Source organism: Bacillus rossius, chromosome 1, assembly GCF_032445375.1.
Source record: "Bacillus rossius redtenbacheri isolate Brsri chromosome 1, Brsri_v3, whole genome shotgun sequence".
In the NCBI taxonomy this organism is placed as follows: Eukaryota; Metazoa; Arthropoda; class Insecta; order Phasmatodea; family Bacillidae; genus Bacillus; species Bacillus rossius.
The window spans coordinates 306,204,741-306,224,161 of record NC_086330.1 but is presented as its reverse complement, the minus strand read 5'-3'; the positions used below and the strand labels follow the sequence as shown (position 1 = coordinate 306,224,161).

The following is a 19,421-nucleotide window of genomic DNA, read 5'->3' as shown; positions in this document are numbered from 1 at the left end:
AATCACAGACACTCAGTGCGGAATAAATCGCGTGTTTGAATGAACCCGGTCAAATAAGGCAACGGCTTCCCTTGCAGACGGTCGCCAATCACAAGGAAGAAAGCGCTGGCGCGGGGATATCTTGTCGCAGTCTAATCAGTGGTGGGATGTTTCCGCGGGATATACCTGCACCTGCCAGTTTTCTGCACCAGCGGAAACGAATGTTTGATTATCCAGTGGACGACGGAATAATCAGACATCTAGAAGCGAGATGCGTTCTCGGCGTCCGTTGGCCGAGTCGAGCTGATGCGGGTACGACCTGGCGTCCGATTGGTCGCTTGCCGCTACGGCCGGGCAGACGCCTGGCCAGCTAGCCCCGGGGTGGTGGTGATTGGCGGAGTGTTTTTTCTGGCCAGTGGCGCCATCTTGGTGGCGTGCGCAGCTGTAGCTAGTTCCACTTCCGCATGCCTGAGAGTCCTGCGGCTGGATCACGTGAACGGCGAATCACCACAAACATTCGGGTCGTCAGCTAGAGTATGTTGCATGTGCCTTTTCTCCACTTTGACAGTTCACACAAGCAGTACCAGAGGCATCCATTTCCCAAATGTCATTTTCAAATAAAATCACGTGATCATGAACACTGACAACCCACGAGGTTGTTTACAAACACTGTTGGCACAACAGGCGGATGCGTGATAATGCCAAGAAATGTAAAATATCAGAAAAGTGACAATGAGAGGAGTTGGTTACCGTCTCGTGTTCCAGACTGTTCTACCAGCTCAGTCAGGATACATGGCTCTGAGTCGATATAGAATATACTTTCTTCAGGCGAATCGTAGTCTTTTCTCAGAACAAAACACGCAATCTTAATGGCTCACTTCTTTCCTGGGGGGGGGAGGGGGGGGGGGGCGGCGAATATTTCACATAGGTTATTAGGACCGAAAACAATACTCAATAACTTATACTTAAATGAAAGTCAATTAAACCTTTCCTGTAGCCTACTTCGTATTTTACGTTCAGGAGCCAGCACAAACAATTTATTGGTATGTATCTATAACTGCAGAACATTTAACGTATAGTTTCAATTGCCGAAATTGTGTTTACTCAATGACTTTTACGACAACACATAAACAAAAATATTTTCAGACAAAAAATATAAAATTACAATAAATCAAGTAATTGCATCGATTTTTTTTAACTTACAAACCAATGTTTTTTTTTTTGTTATTCCTTGCCTTCATCAACTTATAACTCCACGTTGTAATGCTTTATGAAAATCTATTTTTCAAATATACTATTCACGTTATGATCGGAACAGTTTGTGGTATCACAATAAAATAAAAATTAAAACATTATAAAACTTGTTTGAATTTCACATCAAAAGTTACACCTGTTCGTATAAACAAACCAATTTTTAGTCGGATTTGGTTTTGAGCATTCAATTTTATAGCAGTAAAAATATTTTATATGTAATAGTTCGACAATCACATGCTGCCACTGTCATTTTATTTATTTATTTTAAGTCTTCATTGAAGAATGTGAAGAGCTCCTCCCGCCATTGAAGACGTAAGCCGTAGCGTTTCCACGGGGAGGGGGGGAATTAATCCCACCCCCTGCTTCTAAAAGCATCTAAGTCCATTCTTGACAAATCACAAATTAAACTTGATATTATTCTACTCTCTTAGTACTACACTACCTACAGTTCAATTTTCATACGTACTTAATCCTTTTTAAGTAGGTACAGTATGCTTTCAAATGTTAAATTTCTTTGAGAATGCCCTTAGCTGGCTCAAGCCACTCCCAAACCACAATCCTGGACCCACCACTGGACGTCAGCACAGTATTCCGGAGGCCAGCAAGCAATAGAATCTTCCCTGGAAACACTGAGCTGATGTATTTCTGCAGATCACACAGGCAGCTGAGGAGCCGCTAAGCAGTTCCCGCGTGAACACATGGCTGCGGGCGCTATTCTGGAGGTGAAGCCACAGGCAGACACCTGCGATTATTTGGAGAGAGGCTGGAATGTAAGCCATTATGCACTCGAACCGCACCATCGAACCACAGGTATTTCGGACACGTCACAAGGAGAAGAAACAAAAAAATACCTACTTCAAAACCCAATTATCGGTTCACGTGCAGGCTGGCTGGAAGGTAGAATGTGGCGGTAGCCAACGGACTGTAGACAACAACGTGTTTATGCACAGGTGTGTGCAGTTCATCCGCGCGCAAGAAAAACTAACGTGAATTTTGCCGCTCTCCAACGAAAGACTATCTGCAACTAAATAATAATAATATGAAATATATTAGGTTGTTTCAAATTTTATAAGCGCACATTTAAGAATCAGCCGTTTTCATGAAAATTTCCCGTGGATTTAGGGATTTTTTTCAAAAGGTTGTGTGAATCGTTAGTCACGCTAAGGTGACATCAATCAGAGGGAGAGAAGTAATCGTGCTACTGACTATCACAATGGCGAGGGCCTCCGGCGTGCAGGCAGGTGGAAGATTGTCCGGTGATAGGAGGAAATTACGCCCGGTGAAGAATAAAAAAACAGTGGCTAATCGTTATTGTAACGACAGAATAATCTTCTTTTGAATTTCATGGCTGTCGCAGGGACCATTGTTCAGATAAGTGGTGTGATGGCGGGTGCTAGCGCTGCAAACCAACGACTTCGTGTTCAAGCTAGTCACGAAGTAAAGATCGCCAGTCACGAAGTAAATTCGCCAGCGTCGTGTCTTGAGAGCCTGTGGAGGGGGTCGGGGATATGTAGATTTCGCGTTATTATCAGGTGACAGTCCAGGCTGCAAAATATTGTACATCTTGGTGCACTCTTGCTCATTGACCTCCAGGATGGACTCCACTGTCCTCTGGGTGCTCATTAGCTGCTGACTTGAGAGGCGTCTCAACTGGGTAGCTTCTTCGGTTGAGTATTTCTCATTGGCCCAAGAGTCCTCCAGGTAAACTGTGGGATAACGGGAGAAGCAGCTCAAAGATATAAGTATTTAGATTTCAGGTTATTTTTGCGGCTTCTAATCGGATGTTGTGTGGCACTCCCTGAAGGACCACCAACCAGTCACAGACTTGCAAGGAGCGTGTCGCGAGGCGCCAGGACACTGAGAGTAGAGGGTGGCGTGCCCCCCTCTCTCTCTCTCTCTCTCTCTCTCTCTCTCTGCCGAGGACATGCGCTATCGCACCATCAGCTCCCGGGTCGCCGCCGGCTCCACCAGTCCTCCCGGCCCAGGAGAAAGCTGAGCCGAACTGTGCCCTTCTCCTCCCCCTCTTATTGACCCCCTCCCCACTCCCCCTTCCGACAAACAAGGAGATAATGCCTGGAGTGATGAGAGCCTGCAAGAGCGAGCTGCGCAGCATGCCTTATAGGAGAGATATTTGTATCCTCACGTTCGACACGTTAAAATATAAGGATTATTAACGGCACTACCATTTATCATTAAAATTCATAAAGATTTTAAGACATTAAGATACTACATAGAATAAAATGGTACTGATAGTGTTTTGTAACAAAGATATTGTCAAATTTCATGTGTTCCCGGGTGTTTATTTCCCTGCATTTTACCAGCTTTCCAGATTATAGCCGTCTGCGGGAACATAAAAATTTATCCATATGTAAAAACTTGTTAATTATATATGTACTGTAGTGACTTCTCCGTGGCAGATTACCTTCTAATTTCATACTCTTGTGACTTCTCAGTGTCAGATGACCTTCTCTCATAATATCAAATTACAGTTCCATTAGTTTATGAAGCCGTATGTTCTGTAATTGGTCGGTAACGAGGACAATATTTTTTGGGCTAATCTTAGATCAAGACAAACTGAAATGCAGAGGGTGTCGTTCTGCTGATTGGACCAGTGTTCAGAAACGCCCTCTGTGACCAAGCGTCAGCAGCGAAGAAACGAACTTAAGATGGCTGCCTGCGTGAGCCGCCAAACGGCGTCAACGCACCCTGTTTACAAGACATTCTAGAGTTACTAAGGTGTCTGGTTACGAATAGCATTCTAGCACCATTGCACTTTTTATGGTAGTTTCGTTTCATGGTTCCTTTTTAATGTGTATTTTTTGGACAGCGAAAAAGGCTAAAGCGTATGTTTTCACTGATGCCTTTATATGTGAACAATTTTGTACCCAGAATTTTAAGTAGGATAGGGACGTTCATAAAACTTGCTTTTAATATTTCAGCATTGATTTCTTAGGCCACCTCATAAAGTCCCGTAGACGACAATATATTAAATATTCCCCGAAAGTAAATCAGCTAACGAAAAGTAAATGCAGTTCTAGAAAAGTGTGCTTGTCTCGTCAAGTTTGGCTCATCAACAAGTCAACTACATGTAATTATTCCATCTACATACACGATGATGTTTCTTTAAAATGGTTTTTCAATGACGTGTTATTTTTAGAAAGATAATGTATTCAAATTTTTATCAAAGAGAATGTTTTCTCCTACGTATACTGTAATATATATTTTTTTCTTTTGGTGAAATATTTCAATTTGGAAGTCTAAATTAACAACAATGAAGTTCATTATGTTATGCTGGTATGGAAAGAATATCCGTTGGTTTTTTAAGTCACTAAATTACGGAAAAGAAAGTCTGCCGGTATTTTCAAATCCCGTCTTGACAGAGGCGTCTGTGCTTCTGGGAGATCCAGGCGACAATCCAGGGCTGGCACCCGACAACAATGAAACATAACTATCCTGCAATAAAACCAATACAACAGCAAGTTTATCCGCCCATTAAGTCGTACACTGAGCTAGCGACGGCCTTGCACCCAGGGTATGGCTTGTAATGCCCACATTGCTGCAGATAAATCCACCGGAGACAGCTCCACGCGGCCCTTGAGGTCTGGTCAGAATGTTCCGCCCGACTGCTCCAGCTAAAGGTTACACATGGAGTGGCTGTCCGCCTCACCCGGACACGACTAGCATTGTCAGACATGACTTAGCACGGCACTGGAGATAGATGGCGACATTTCGGGGGAAATTCTATGTTTGGCCACGGGTGATTGTCTAGTAACACCCGGCTAACAATTTCAGGACCTTTTAATTAAATGTTCTTATCACATTTTCAACATCACACGGTAACTGTGTGTAATAAGTAAATTCAAACACAACACCAAACAGATCTACTGTTCGCAGGAAAGTGCTGATTTGTTAAAAAGAACCTTAAAACATATTCAAAAATAATTTCCTCATGATTTCAGTTGACAGATTCCAAATATTTATATGTAACTTACGGCCATATGCAAAGTGAGGCAACATAAACAAAATGCTGGTAAGAAAAATGCAAATAAGGAAAATGTATGTAAAGAAAATGAAAGTAAGGAAAATGCACGTCATGAAAATGTAAATACGAAAAATGCTACTGGAAATTAAAGTCTCGTGACTACCAGCATCGTCACAATTTATTTCGGAAATTTATATAAATCAGTCTCTATTTTGTAAGTTCCTCGTGACTTTGATGACATGCAGACACCCTAGCGGATGTTGTGGACCCCACTCTGTGTTCACCGACAATACTGGCAGTGAACACGAGTGTCTCGAGTCCAGTCGCAGGACTAGTGTAGCAGAGCTGCCAGCACCTGGCATGCTCCTCCTGTGACCCGTGTGATGGTGATGGAGCAATGACAGAATGAACAGGTGCAGTAACAGAAGTGTCCCCCCACCTCACGGCAACCTCCGCCACGTCTTCCACTGACGAAGACTCTTGTCGAAGATCGAACTGACCTCTGGCCCTGGCCCCACGACTGCAGAGGCAGTGGACGACATGGTGAACTGTGTCGGCACAGTATGCTTCGGCTGCAGGTTCATCACGAAAACATGGACTGAAGACGGTACGACTTAAGTCTCGAGTGCTTCCCAAGGTTGATACACGCCTTTGAAGTTGGCGTTCAAAAAAAATGTTTTATTGCAAACAATGGAGTAAGTAGTTCTTTAAGTCGGAGCACTGAGCGTCTGGAATATGTGTGATTGAACGAATTTATACAATCTCTGCAAAACTTGTCGCTTGAAATAAATGTGGGATTACAAACCGTCAGAAAAATTTATGAAATTAAAAGCATAAAAGAATACAAATAATGTACGTGGCCGCCACAGTATAGAAGTATAAGAATGTAATTCTAAGCAAAACAAATAACGCCCAATCGAGTCTACACTGAAATGAGTAAAGTTTACCTTCCAAACATATTAAAAATGTGTTACAACTGAAATGCTGCAAGCGAAATGTGTTTTTACTGTAGTTATACGTCAGCTCACCAACAGAATTGCTTGCAGCTCTTCTAATGTCATCTATGTGAGACGGGCTGGAAATAAGTTTCACTTCAAAATATCCAATAATTCACTTGAACGCAAAAGTAAACAATAACTTTCACAATAGAGGTTTACTATTGTTAAAAACAATGGGACGAAAAACCTGTGAAGGACCTTACCTTACCACCTGTGAAGAACTTTCATTTTAAAACATGCAATAATTCACTCTAACTATTAAATAAAACAAAGTATACAATTAATGTTCACAATTGTAACAAACATGGCGACGAAATCCTGAAACTTTTTCTATATTTGGATTACTCTCTACTCTGTTTGTTTATTCGCCTCCCAACCTTTTTTCTTAATGGGGATTAGACCTCGCCATCTTGCAATTTAAAATATTCGGATACCGATTGCAATAAAACTTCCGTGCTGAGTTTTTTGGGTCGACATGGCATAGGACTTAGCTTTGGCTGCTTGTTGAAGAAAGCTAGTGAACTGATGTGATTATCATGATAGTTGCAGTCGCCCGCGTGAAATAAGTTGTTTCCTCGCGGCGCTTACAGACTAGGGGCTGTTAGCAAATGTGGGGTGGCAACAAATAATAGGTCTGGGTGATATAATTTAGGCCTTGACATATCAAAAAAAAATTGAGATAAATGGTTCAAAATTAGAATAAGAGCACAAAAGAGGGAAAAATTCTAGATTGCGGTGCCTAATCCCCCATAAAACCCCGCGCAATCGAGCTATATTCGTTACATACGTTACACAAGTTAACTCCATGAGCCACTCACTTCCGTTACTCTGTGATTCTGATTTTACTCTGCTGTTTGTAAAAAACAGTTTCACTTCAAAAAGGTTGACGCCAATTTTATATAACACGTATTTTAAGAAGAAGAAAAACCAAAGACCTTATTTTAGGAGATGTTAAATTTAACATGATAAAAATATTCAGTCCCAAAATGTACTAATATTTTTCAACTTACGTATTTTGCAGCTCGAAGAATGGAAATATCAAAGGACTTTCACCACCTGAAACAAAAAAGGTTATCCTAAATAGTCTTTCATTTGTACGATAAGTTAGTACCAGTCTATATAACGAGGCCGTTCACAAGAGCGTGACAGCAATGGAGACGAAACTAAAACACCCACTCCATCCAAACTGAGCAACTGGTGGATGTGAGACGAATGCGTGTTACCACACGCAGGACAAGTAATTATCTCTCATTCAAATCAATACATTCCACCCCCTTTTTTTTTAGCAAATAAGATACCAAAATACCTTTAAAAACACTTTGTGTTCTGTCAGTACGAAATTATTTAAATCAAAAATTGCTAAACGATAATTTCATTTTATAACAGAAAAAATCATAGGTCATAGACATACAAATAGTGAGTGAGTGTCATTTCTCATACACATAGTAAGGTCTGGCAAATTAATATTTTTCTCCTTGGTGAGACCAGTCCGCTTAGTGGAGCTCGCAGCGGCTAGCAAAATAAAGGCGCTAATAACAGCTTTGTTCTTAACTTCGTCAATAGATATAGTTGCCTTGAATTTTAAACGCAACATCATTTGATGCGTTTGTCATGTCTTTAATTTTCGTTTGTTTGTGCCGTATGCGTTCCTCTACCATTCATCCGATTGCGATGAAATTTTGGTGATTTGTTATGCGCATGCCCATGAAGGTTACTTAGACGGTATAACTATTTTTCAATAGTTGGAGCACGAATCGTGTTAAAAAAATGTGTTTATTTCATTTTATATAGCGGCACTTCGTCTGTTTTTGTTGTATAAGTGCGCACGCAAAACACAATTTATTTAAATATAAAAGAGAGACAGCGATAGAGTGATATATATATATATACATATATAGTGAGATAGAGACGGAGAGACAAGTTGAGATAGAGCGAGGTATAGAGAATGAAATGGGTTAGATAAAGAGATATACCTATAGATGTATATAGCTATATAGAGACTTATATATAGAAGATATAGAGATAGTGGGAAGTATAAATGTAGATATAAAGAGATAAATAGAGATAGATACATAGATGTATATAGATGTAGATAGAGATAAATATATAGAGAGAGATGGATAGATGATTTGTATATGCGGAACTACTTCAAACATATTACAAAACAAAACTGAATGAAACATTGCAATGCAGGCCGAGCATTAGCTAGATAATGTAATCTTTTCAATATTAGTAATCTCTTATTTTTCAGCTTTTTTCTATGTTGCTTTATAAAGTCTAAATTACTTACAGACCAGGTAAATAACTATAAACTGGCAGAACAACGTCTGTCGGGATCTGAAAGTAATATAAATTAATTTTCACACTTGACATTCAAATTAAGAAGACAATTACTAACTACAGCCTGTGTTCAGCCCGGGCAACGCCGGGTATTGCAGCTAGTTTTATTCATAAAAGTATGCAATAATTTCATCAATGTTTTGTTATGACGTTGTCACGTTAAACTATCGTCCGTAAACCGACTTTACAGACAACCAATTGTTTTTAAATAATTGACTTTTTATATATATATATATTTATATAAATGTTGCAGCAATTGGTGAGTGAAATAGTAATAGTTTTGAACGATTAAACAATTTTTATTGACCAAAAGTTAAAAGATCATAATTTCTATAACAATTTTTATTGCAAAATGTATCTTCTAATGTGAACAAATCAATTTTTTCTCAGCCTTGCGTCCATCTTTAATTTTGGAAAGAAAAAAAGTTTTAACAAATAATTGAAAGAAATATGTTATCTAAAGAATACTGGCGCAACAACCCCAGACACGCGCACAGCAGTACGAACACAGACTGGCGACTGAGAAACGCAGACTCGCTCCTCTCGTTCCGCCCGCATCGATCGTCTCGCCAGAGGAGAGTAGCAAATGAAAGTAACCTAAACTGAAAAAAGAAAAGAAAAAAAAACAGTAATTTTATGTTGTGGATGTCGAGTCGCAAAAGTACCGAAAGAACCTGGAATCGATTTTACATTCCGGGTTATTTTACTGTACCAAAAATACCAGGAATTCCCGGTATTTTCGGGACTGGGATTTCCCGAGTTTGAACCCTAGTGAAAACATGGCGTTGTTCTCACGTCAGTCCGATAGATGGCAGACGACATGCCCAGGATGAACAATGTAGCTGTTTAATACATATGGTACCAACATTATGACCACGAAAACAACATTTATCTCTTATAAAAACTTATTTAAAACTTATTTATGGGGGAGGGGGAAGGAAATAAACATTCAGTGTCTCAAATTTCTATAAAATAAGTTAATCATTTGACACTCGAAAATATAATATATAATTTAACGATTTACCTATAAAATATTTCTGTAATGACACCTTTTGCCACTAGGTTATTTACCTTACTATCACCTGTGTTGTTAGTATATAGCTGTCTGCTATTATTCCCTAGTGTATTTGGTATAAGCCCTGTACAACTGGTACAACTGGTCTGTTCGAGGCGCCCAGCACCGCCTCCAAGGACCTCCTGACCGTGGGAGACGCCCCACGACTTCATTAGGCTCGTCATCTGGTTGATTGCGCGCGGCGGGGGGTGGCGCCTCGGTCCATAGGGACGCTTTCCGCGTGCTCTCCCCTTCCCTCCCTGAGAGGCCGGGCCCTGACCCATAGCGGGTCATGCCGCTCCTAGGAGGAGGAAGTCTGCAGGACTCACAGCACGAGCGCCACTTCACAGCCACGCTGCCCTGCAAACACCTGTGCCTTTGTACGTCTCGTGCGACTAGCCGGATCCACACACAACTTACACTACTACGGTCATATCTTGGAATTATAGAAAGTATCCATATAACTTAGAACTGTCATAACTTAGAAACACAACTTAGAACTGTCATAACTTGGAAACACTCAACGCCGAACCACTCAACTTAAAATCATCATAACTTAGAAACAAGCAATTTAGAACAGGTATAACTTAGATAATTGTCTTGTGTGTTTCTGAATTGTTTTTCTAAGTTTTGTGTTTCTAAGTTATGACAGCAACCCTTGACTAACATCATGGCATCATTATGTATACATCAGTTTCGAATGAACCGTTCGTGTGTAGCCATTGTCGTAATATTCTTTTGTTTTTCGTAAATCATTCATAATCAACATGAATGACATTTGGTTTTCCCAAAATAATAGTAAACCGAGGTTTTTTTTTAAGCTTTTAAGAAATCAAAGTTATTATTGATTTATAAACGATGTATTACTACAAATAAAGAGTTTGACGAGAAAGTCTGCATACAAACGATTAATTCAAAGCTGTATGTCAAGTGATTCCTCATTCTTAATTTAAGGTGTGTGTATATATATATATATATGTATATATATGTATGTATATATTTAGTCTTTAAAGTTCTCCTAATCTTAATTAAATCTTACTGAATTGACATAACATTTTATAAACAACTATTATTACGTATATTTTAATTCATTTTAAACATCATGAGCTAATTAATGGACTTACGGAAGCAAAATAATTTAAGTTATTATCCCCTTGACTTGAATTTCGCTAGAAGACGTCGAACTAGAGGCCCATTTAGTGTCAGGCCCTGCTCACATTTGTTTTCCTATTGGCTGATATTTTACTGCAGACTCTCCCCTTCTTTGTAGTGTGTCCACATTATTCGGCAACACTTCTGCCAACTGGTTGCTGACCGGTCCACAGTCGTAGACGGGAGCAAGGGCGCAAATATGAAGACTTCTCGAGTGGGGCCCGCGCGTTGGGTTAGCCGATACCAGTCAGACTGTTTTATAGTGTCCATGGTTTTGCCTGTATTCGTGCAGTAAGTATAAAACATTATAATATACACAGTAAGTTTCCCATAGAACATAGTTTTGACGTTTACATTTATTCACCCCGTTTCGCAGTTACTATTTTGCAAGCGCAAAAGGCTTGTCTCCCCCCCCCCCCCCACCCCCCATTTTCCCTCGAATCTACGCCAATGGAAGGGAGCGTCCAAACATTTACTATCCAATCATCAAAGCAACACAATAAGGTATAAATGTTTTGCAGTCTCCTTTGAAACTAAAATAATCCACGAAATTTCCAGGTCTTTTATCTCGAACCAATGGCCATCTTTCAATAATCGACCATGTACAGTTTACCGCGTTTCGAGTGTAAGTAGTGCTGTGGAGTCTACACTTGCGTTCGAGTACACAGCGAGGTGGTACGGTCGCTAATCATAGAGATGATGATATCGCTAAATTGTTCCAGTCAAGATAGTCTGGAAAACACTGAAGTTGCTAATATATTGGTCGGAACAAGAATGTAGGATAAGTAGTTATTTCCAGACGAATCAACAGCTGCGCTCGCATTGGCCCAATAACGAACCATACAAGCTTCTGTCTCTGGTTTTGAATCTTGCAGTCGTAACCGAAGAGCTCTGAAGCTAAGCAGTCATATTTTATGCAGTGTTTCGCCATTTATAGGCTTAGATTTTAAAAAATATGGCCAATAAATATGATGGATATCTTTTAATGCTATACACTAAAGAAAAATGTATTGACAAAAATAATATTTTGTTCTTAATGATACATCTTTAGTATAGACTTCAACAGTTATTCGTATACTTGGGAAATGTCGCCAAATAGACACCCCAACGTAGCAACCTGTAATTATATTGGTTGAGGATTTCTCATTGAACCAGGACTACGATTAACTATTTGAATTTTAACTCCTCGTGAAAAGAATCCGCGAAATTCCCCGGTCCTTAACGATCCCTGAAAAATATTTGCAGAGCGAGTATGTAATGTCACAGCATTTAGCAAGGAATCTGTTCCATCACAATACTTGGTATTGACCACAATTTATTTTCAAAAGTGCAATGACCACATCCAGATGCAGACATCTGCGTCGCACATTCGTCAGTCCCGACTCGGGGCAGCTTGCCGACTCGGTCTTCGAGGCAAAGCAGTTGAGATAATGGAAGCACTGAGTGCCGGCGCTGCTCGCTAGGTCGCAGCACTGTCGAGCCCAGGGGAAACGCAATCACGTCCCGACCGTAAATCAAAAGGCGGCAGTTTCGTTAGGAGCTAGCCCGGGCGAACATCAATTAAGTGCCTCGCACAGACAATGTGCTACATTTCTCGTAGTATAAATATGAGGACGAGAGGACAGGCTTCAAGCTGGGGAGTATGTAGTGGGTACTGACCGGCCGACATCTTGGATTTAGGTGACCTTGATTATACATTGACGCAGCTGGTTAAATTAGATATTGTTTTTGCCTAGTAACTAAAATAAAAAATAAAAAATACAAAAACTCCGTACTTTACCGCTTGTTTTTAACGCCTCAATTTACGATAATACTAGGATTTTTAATTACATTTTTTTTATAAAAGCACTTACGTAATTGTGTTTTGAGAACTCGGTTCGATGTCGATGAGAGCAATACAGTTAAATAATTAATGGACTCGATGCAACCTCGGTGAAATGACTTGCGACATACAAACTGTTGTAACCACGGTGCGTCTTGCGGTTGCTCTCCCCACCTCACTTCTCGGGCAGCGATCCCAGAGTGCTGTGCGTTCACCCGCCGTATATCACTCCTGAGGCGAGCCGTGTCAGTCAGCTGCGCGCTGATTAACTGCCGGCCTACTTCAGCGCTAACACTCTCTCTCCCTCCCTCTCTCTCTCAGGGGCAGTCGCCGACACGGTGCTGCTGTACGTCAGCTCTGAAGGCAGAGTCTGAATTAGACCGACATCGACTGCAGGTTCACAGCGAAAAAAAAAAATTATGTTGAAAACATTTAAGCGACTAATTATGGTACAAAGTGCTACCCAAAACTGGCATAAGCCTATGAACTTGGAGCTGAAAATTTGGTATTACAAATAATAAAGAAAGTAAGTATAATAGAACACTAAGATTCGGATAATGTTTAATTTAACAAAATTCTAAAATAACAGCGAAACCTGTCACTGTCTGAACATCTTGAAATGATTTCATTAAGAAATAGCATTTTACTTCTTGAATTTATTTAAATCAACACATCGTCTGGAAAAAAATTACATAGCCTGGATAATTCTGTTTTTGGATAAATTGCTCCAGAAAGTTCTTCCTCTCTTTCGAATGCAATTCCTCTAAAAAAAATGAAAACTTATTTTTCCACCAGGTATATTGATTTAAAATTTTTAAGAACATTTTATTCTTAATGTAAATGTTTTGTTTTTAATTGTTGTTAAAAATTAGAAGTACTTGTTATTTTGGGTTACTAACGAGTTGTTGTTCATTCCCTTTCCTTCCTAAGATATAATTTCTAACTAAGTTTTCTAACATTCAATAATCATTTTATAACACTACTACAACGTTATTTTTATATTTGGACGTACAAATGTAACGTCCATTAGATGAAGAGTTATTTGTAAAATTTGTTAAGTTGTAGGTATTTTGTTTTTAAAAAACCAATAAGGGTACAATATATTTCAAATGTTTGAAATCTACAAATGTTTAAACTGATGTTGGCCGCCTTTTAAATGAATTTGACTATATAAATAAATACATAAATATATACCTATCTGACGGTCAATCTAACGCTCTTTTAAATGGTGTAATCAGGTTTGTAGTTATCTAAGTATATCTGAAAATATTAGTATTTTTCTACGGTAAGGTAGTGAAAATTAAAAAAAAAAAAAAAAAAACCTAAACGAAGGATTTTTCGAAAAGTTAAAACAAGTAATTATTTTAATAATATACCTATATAACTACAGCAGTAATATTCGTGGTTGTTATACAAATGAGCACTTTTTTTCAACTAAACATTAGCCAGATGCTCATGTTCTATTTTAAACGCTTTCTCTATTATTTGTACTGAACCAGTTGTTCAGCTCCACCTTGGAATGTACATGCCATCCTTGGAAGCACGTGTTCTCGACTTACTCCTCGACATGTACCTGCGCCTGCAGTTGGACTGCGATCGCCGTCTCAACGACCCTCAGCAGTCGGGAGACGAGACACGAGGCTCTCCCGGCTATCGACGTGGTCTACTCTCGCACCTCACTGCTAGAAAAACGCACTACGGTCATGGGCTTTTGAATGAAGAACTCACCTAAAATAAACGATAAACTTCTCGTAGTTGCAGACTGTGGCATCTTCTTAGAAACCAGACCAGAACCTGACCTCCGTCGTATCTAGAGTGAAAGTACACCTGGGAGGAATAAGAGTGGGTTCGCTGCGCTGTGAACAAGTTTCTGGAGGTTTCGTCTCTGCTCCAAGATCACTGCCGTGAGTTCATGTTGTAATATCTCTACTTTCACTAATATACCCGTGTATTCGTGAAGCTATCATAAGATGTTTTTGTTAATTTAAGGTGAAATTTTTTTTAACAGAGTATCTTTTCACATCAGGTGAAACTCGACCGTCTGCATTGTGCTAGCACAGCCAGTTCGTGGTACATTCCACCACCGAGCTGACCTAGGAACACTTGTGGTACTAACCAGCTCTAAAGCCAGCCCCACACGATACCCATTGCCTTAGCAGTTTTCATACCTATTTTCTGTCAGTGAGCCTGCTCTCGCGTGGATAACACGTCAGCACCTTTCCAAGTGGTCTGGCTCTGGGTATAAAAGTTTTCATACCCGAAATCTTAGCCAAAACCGTAAAAGAACGTGTTCTACTTTCCTGCTATACACACGAGCGGAAGTCGTCAAGATGGCGGATCCACGTGTAGTAATATAAACTCGTATACATATGGTCCCTTTTTGTAAACTTTAGGGGAAATAACAAACGTAATGGTTTGCCAAATAAAATTTTATGATACTAAATCTACCCTGGAATATATTTTGTAAACTAAAATAGTCACTGAAAGAAGTAATAGTAAGTTTTCAAATACGTATATATGGCGTTGCCTTTAATTTTAAACGCCTATCGAATGGGGCGTCCGTCACGTCTTGAATCTTCGTTCGTTTGTCCCATATGCGTTCCTATACCATTCAGACAAGTGCGATTAAATTTTGGTGAGTAGTTATGCGCATGCCCGCTAATGTTTCTACAACTATTTTACAATAGGTGGCGCACGAATAGTTTCAAAAAATGGGTGTAGTTTGGCGGTATTTCGTGTGTTTTTGGTATATGAGTGCACACGCATTACAGAAATAAAATGAATTAAATAGAAACAGCGATATTTCACAGAATTGAATTCAATAAAATATAAACAGCGATATTTCAATTCGTGTGCGATATAAACAATAGGTAGCCCAAGAATCGTTTCAAAAATGTGTTTATTTCCTATTGTATAGCAGCAGTTCGTCTTTTTTCGTAGTATGAGTGCGCACGCATGACACAATTGAATTAAATATAAAAGAGAGACAGAGATATAGAGTGATAGATATAGGGTGAGAAGAGAGATAGAGGGAGATAGAGCGAGGTATAGATAATGAAATTGAGTTAGATAAAGAGATATATAGAGCTATAAAGATGTAGAGATTGGCATATAGAGGAGAGAGATAGAGATAGTGGGAGATATAGATGTGTATATATAGTGATATAGAGCTAACTAGATATAGATGTAGATAGAGATAAATATATATATTTATAAATATATATGGAGAGAGATATAGAGATATGTATAGATATAGAGTTAGGTATACATAGAGATAGAGATGCTTTCTATATGTGTACCTACGTCAAACAAATTACAAAATAAAGATGTATCAGGCATTGCAAAGCATGCCGAGCATTAGCTTGATAATGGAATCTTTTAATATCAGTATTTTTTTGTTTTTCCTCTTTTTTCTATAGTGCCTTATAGAGTGTTGATTACATACAGACCATCCATATATATATATATATATATATATATATATATATATATATATATATATATATATATATATATATATATATATATATATATATATAGCGGTAAATAACTACACCATGCCAGAACAACATCCGCCGGGTTTTTCCAGTGATAGAAATTATTTTGCACACTTGAAATTCCATTAAGAAGACAATAACTGATAACATCTGATTACGAAAAAAGTCTCCTTCGCCCTGTGTTCAGTCCGGGCAACGCCGGCTACTGCAGCTAGTATATCATAAATAAACTGCATTAAAGCAAACCGAATTTCAAACTATCCTTAAATTTTATACTACTAGATTTTGAAAATAAGCTACCAATAAAAATACAATTCCGTAAAATTTAAATTGCTCTGTATTTGTTTTTAAATACTAAACCAACTTTGATAATTTCCTACCCCGGTATGCTTTCTTTGATCGCCCACTGCGTTGGCTAGTTTTCTTTTAACATTCTAGGTATGGTGTTCATGAAGTTCAGAATTAGTTCTTCTCTCCTGCTATACAAACATTTATACCCATGGTTATAACAGAAGATATAGCAGAAAATCGGCATCGTGTGGAGTGGGCTTAACACACCTTGAGGAGCCAGTAGAAGTGATCCAGCCATCGGTCCAATCCCATGTGTATCAGTGAGAGATGGAGAAGTCTGACACAAGCGACAGCCAATGAACAGTATACCATTCGTCCAGTGTGTACAGGACTGTGGAGTCTAACCTAGTGGTCGAATACACCGCGGAATAGTTGGGTCTACTCCGATGGTGATTTATAGCGAAAATATTTTACTGTTTGTTTTGCTTTAATACTCTTTCTCCCTATTTGCTACATTTAATTTCCCATTGGCTCTGATCGGCGAATGAATCTCGCGTCACACTCAGCTTAGCCAATGAGTAGAGACCTGCAAAATTCGCGGTTTCGATGGCCTTCAGGATAGACTGCACATACCCCTGTACACTCGGGAAAATAGCGTAAGTTCATTGGCTGCAGACTTGTAAGTCGTCTCAGCTGGTTTGTCTGTGATTCGATCCTTCTTTGGTTGAGGGTTTATAAGTGGTTGAGATTCGTCCAGATGAACAGTAAGCCAATAGCAAAATTATCTAAGAGGTATATGTGTTTGAATTCTATCCTATCACCGAATGAATCCGCGAATTTTGCAGGTCTCTACCAATGAGTAGAGACCTGCCAAATTCGCGGATTCATTCGGTGATAGGCTAGAATTCAAACACATATTATACCTCTTAGATAATTTTTCTATTGGCTATTCATCTGGACGAATCTCAACCAATTATAAACCCTCAACCAAAGAAGGATCGAATCACAGACAAACCAGCTGAGACGACTTACAAGTCGGCAGCCATTGAACTTGCGTTATTTGCCCGAGTGTACAGGGGTATGTGCAGTCTATCCTGAAGGCCATCGAAACCGCGAATTTTGCAGGTCTCAACCAATGAGGAAACATGCTGCAACACAGAACGACCGAGATTCGTCATAAAACAACAATACCGTTCAAAATATAATTCGTATTATAATTAGGAGCATGCACTTTTCAGGAAACGGTTTCGAGACTTACTGTGTGTTAAAACACTGTATCATCGACTGTGTTTCCTGACTGGTTGAGTTTCTGCCAGGTACATTACCTTCATCTACTGTCAGCACACCAATCACAGCCGCTCAGTGCGGGAGCAAACGCGTCCCGAATGGCCCGGCAGGAGGAGGACATGGCTTCCCTTGCCGACGGAAGAAACCGCTGGTGTGTCAGGTCGGTGTTGGCCATCGGGACCCCGGGTATGTAGGGCAGAGCAAGTTTCAGGGTGTCCGACTGTGACTCGCTCCTGCCGGCAGCTCGCGCGTGACGTGCCAGTCAACACGAGGGACGGGAGAACGTGCCTAGGCACCGCGCCCCAGTGACACGCGCCCACCAGACAGCTTCGCACGACGCGTGGCCACCGCTCACCGGCCCGCAACAAGGGTCGCCCGTGATTGGCCGCCGCCTGCAAGAGAAGCCATCGCCCTACTCGGCCAGGCCGTTCTGGGCGCGTTCACTTCCGAACTGAGTGCCGTCGGTGGGCGCGTGCCCGAGGGAACTACGTTGCTGCAGCGTTGAAACTCACAGCTTGTCTGTGGACGACAGGTCCCGCTCACGACACCCTGTCGGCTGGGGGAAGGCTCTGGACCAGGGGCGGGTGACGTGTCCGCCAGCTGCCAGGAGCCACATCCGGTCGAGGTGCGCGCGACGCCCGAAATAAAAAGCTTTTCCGCGGGCCGCGTCACTCCATCCGCTGGCAGTCGCTGACATTTCCCACCCGAGGGACAGAGGGGGGGAGGGGACCGACGACGTGTGTTTTGTGGAAATACTCCCGAGACCAGTTGTCTGTTTAAACACGCTAGCATTGTGTTTCGTGGTTGGTTGAGATTCTTTTCAGATGCACGCCCACTGTCGACACATCAATCACAGCCATTCAGTGGGGGGTGTAAAGGCCCCTAAATATGATTGACAATTCGACAATTCTGGTAGACACGGCGGGTTTATTCATTATTATTATTTTTATGTTACCGGTATTTGTACCGTTGGTTTCAAACCTAAACCGAGATTCGCTCCTAATGATCTTACAATAGCTAACTGGATCAACCCTTTCGTTCGTAAACCGCTATCGCTTTCTTTTTCTCTAGATCTTCGGTTCAGCGAAAGTGCTTTGCCGTAAAAAAAAACCATTCGCAATAAAACAGACACATGTGATTACAGAGAAAAAAAACAATTGCGTCATCACTTTTAATCTTTCCGCTGTCGGTTTTCATAACGAGACCGCCGCTTCTTTGAGCGGCGCTGATGCTGCCGTCTGGAGCAGAATGGGCTCATTGTAGTGATGATGGCACGTGACAAATTGATTTTGTTAATTGGAAATTATAAAAAAAACAGCGTATTTTTTTTTTTTTTAATTTTCAAATGTGGCATGCTGCGAACGCTGATGGAGTGACTACGTAGAAAATACTGTGCAATTTTACACAAAATGTGTGTGGTAGCAGATCCCCACCTACAAGCGCTGGCGTAGTTCTACTCTTGCGCTCAGTTATAACTGTAACACAAGTGTGAAAGTACTCGAATCAATAAGCCATAGATTTGGTTGGTGTTTGCTCCGTGAATATAAATATACATTTACCATGCATGTGCAATTTTACCACAACTACCAGTCATTTAATAGAGTTACACAAACAATGAACATGTAAGTTTTTTACTACTTCCAAAATAATATTTTTGTTAAATATAGCTGTTTATGATCAATGTGACTTTAAAACATTTTTATCGCCATTTAATGATCGAGCAAACACTTGTACCAATCTGGCGCAGCACCCGAGCTGATCACTG

The 19,421-nt window shown here is 40.3% G+C and overlaps 2 protein-coding genes across 3 annotated transcripts in view; one reads left to right on the top strand and one right to left on the bottom strand.

The window, feature by feature from the left end:
• Positions 1-19,421, top strand: part of LOC134527890 (synapsin) — a 167,016-nt gene that overhangs the window by 104,885 nt on the left and 42,710 nt on the right. The gene's annotated exons all lie outside the window — the stretch shown is intronic.
• The window catches only part of LOC134527865 (metalloproteinase inhibitor 3), a 104,650-nt gene that overhangs the window by 64,442 nt on the left and 20,787 nt on the right, over positions 1-19,421 (bottom strand). The window contains exons 1-2 of one of the 2 annotated variants that reach the window (XM_063360845.1): positions 17,695-17,971; positions 7,224-7,269 (exon numbers count right to left, since the gene is read on the bottom strand). The gene's annotated coding sequence lies outside the window, so the exon portion shown is untranslated. Of the gene's footprint in view, positions 1-7,223; positions 7,270-17,694; positions 17,972-19,421 lie in introns of those variants that run through there. The other variant, XM_063360844.1, reaches the window with a different exon arrangement.